This window comes from Etheostoma spectabile, chromosome 13, assembly GCF_008692095.1.
Source record: "Etheostoma spectabile isolate EspeVRDwgs_2016 chromosome 13, UIUC_Espe_1.0, whole genome shotgun sequence".
In the NCBI taxonomy this organism is placed as follows: domain Eukaryota; kingdom Metazoa; phylum Chordata; class Actinopteri; order Perciformes; family Percidae; genus Etheostoma; species Etheostoma spectabile.
Genome location: NC_045745.1, coordinates 880,461 through 883,247, shown reverse-complemented (window position 1 = coordinate 883,247; position 2,787 = coordinate 880,461).

Sequence of the window (2,787 nt, the reverse complement as noted above, 5' to 3'; positions counted from 1 at the left end):
ATACTGGTAGTTTTAACAAAGTGTATAATTTTGTCCGGCACATTCAATCCTTGATTTGTTCAATGAACTTACTCAGAAAATAGAATTGAACTTGTTCTGCATTCTGCTAACCAAGCAAGCTAGCTAGCACTAGCATTAGCTGGTTTCTTAATGAAAAGTCTGCCGTACATGTTGATGAACGGCACCAGCACCCAGAGGTCTGCGTTTACCCGCCTGCAGTAATAGTCAGCTCAATAACTTGCGTAAGATCAGGTTAGCAGCAGCAGCTTAGCTTAGCATTACTCCTCTAATATGAATAGGAATGAAGTATTTTAATCAAGTTCTAGACTTTACAAATGTTACCGGAGCAAATGGATCAAATTCTGATATGAAATCCTTTTGTGGGTTTGTGACACTCAAAAAAAAAAAATGAATCTAATGATTTACAGATGTCTCTTTTGCCAAGTAAGTCAACGCGGAAAATAGTTTTTGGGCCAGAGGGCATCACATTGCCTCCCGGCAGCTGCAATTCCATAGTTTGGCAGGTATACATCATTTGCTTCAAAGCACGGAGCACTTCCTGGGCATGGATGTAGTTCCTGGGGCCTGGGCGGAGGTCTCTAGTGGGCCTGCTGTATGGACAACACAATGTGGAAACAGCGCGGATCACCCGGGGCATTTTTGGCTCCATGATGGCTTCATCAAGGTTCCGCCTCAAATGTTGGGTCCAGGTCTTATAGTGCGTTCTATTTGTAATAGGAAGTCATATTTTCCGAGGTCAAAGCCTGAATCACACACCCCTGACCTCAGATTCCTGAGCTCGGACCACCTTGCAGTACCCAGAGCTCAAAATCCAACATGTCTGCACCGTGCATCAACAGTAGTGAAAGCTGTTGTAACATACAGTTATTTGCACTTCTGTCTTATTTGTTTCTCACTAAATCATTCGTACATACAGTCCTGTCCAACTTCTATCTGTGGAGATGTTGTTACGCTGTTTGTATGCAAAAACAAAAAATCAACTTGTATTGCTAACAACGGCTAACCTAGCTAGAGCTAACCCCACAGTGAAAAAATCGGACTTGTAAATGGAACGCATTAAACTCTGGTGTGACGTCATTTTCAGATTGAGGATTACATTGCCACTTTGCTATTGCATAGTTAAATGCATTTCCATTTGATTAAAGAGGCAAAAAATCTTCCATACATTTTAAGTTTTGATAAAATGATCCTTTTTTATTTTATTTGTTTGTGGCGATTTTCTGTTTGTTTTAGGTGAGAAGTTTTAGCAGCCCTCAATGTGATAGAGCGTCCTGGAGGGTTCATGCTCAGCAGAGTAGTGGTGGCAAAAATACGGCACTTGCAGTTCTAATTTGACATAATATTAATTTCCTTAAATAATACAATCTATGAGCCTTGTCAATATGAATAACCTGGACACTTTCTATTAAGCCAGCTAACGAACTGCAGAGTCCAACTTAAAGGAACTTTTCACTTTCTCTGAATTTTTTTGCTCTGTGGTCTAAATCAGTAATTCCCAACCAGTGGTCGTTGTTCCCAAGCGGGGGGGGGAGGGGGTGGGGGGGGGGGGGGGGGGGGGGGGTGACTTCTGCTGTTGCCAGGGGTTATGTGGAAAGATTGTGGAGCAGCTCAACTAATTTGCAAAATTTAAATAGATTTGATTAGAAGTAATAAAACAATACAAAATTAAAAAATCAGATAAACACCTGGGGGGTGGGGGCTCGGGGTGGTAAAGTATTAAGAGTAACATCGGTGGTGATGGGGCAGTAGTTATGACACATGCCTTTGGTGTGGGAGATCTGGGATCTGGGTTCGATTCCTACAGCGATACATCAACCAATAGATGTCACAGCATGCTTTGCATCTCACATAGATCACTCCATTAAACACACAAGGGTGCAGACGGCAGCCGTAACAGCGTCCCTGAGCAAGACACTAAGCAGGCGTGCAACCTATGATATATAACAACTTTTAAGTTGCTTTGGATAAAAGCGTTAGATAAATGACATGTAATGTAAAATTACTCAATGTCAAAGAACCCTCCTATTTTACAGTGTAAAGGATCAGTTGTGTGTTTAATCATCTCAACTGGACCTGTAGGCCTTTATATCGTTGGATAGTTTACCTTATATATAAAAAAAAAAAAAATCAGATTTTATAAACTACATGTGTTTTGTGTGCAGAAATCTTTTGTAAATGTGCTGTATTTATATAGCGCTTTTCTAGTCTTAACGACTACTCAAAGCGTTTTTACATACAGGAGACGTTCACACACATTCATCCACTGAGGCCGAGGCTGCCGTACAAGGTGCCACCCGCTCATCAGATAAACACTCACACACATTCACACTCCGATTCAGTGTCTTGCCCAAGGACACTTCGACATGGGACTGCAGGGCCAGGAATTGAACCACCAACCTTCAGAATGGCAGGCAACTGCTCTACCACTGAGCCACAGCCGTTACTTGTAAAGTAACTAAAGCTGTCCGATAAATGTAGTGGAGTAAAAAGTACAATTTTTCTGTGAAATATAGCAGAGTAGAAGTAGAAAGTGACATGAAAAGAAAAGACTAAAGAAAAGAAGTAAAGAACCTCAACATTACTACTTAAGTACAGTACTTTAGTAAACCGTCAGGGTTGTTGGGTTCAATGCACCAACTCCAAAGTAAGATCAACTAATACATTAACAAAATGGAAAAACTAAATTTAAAAACAAAAAAAAGATTTTTATTAACAGTTTAGACACACATCATTGTTTGCATCTCCAATTCTGGCCTTTTGCTTTCC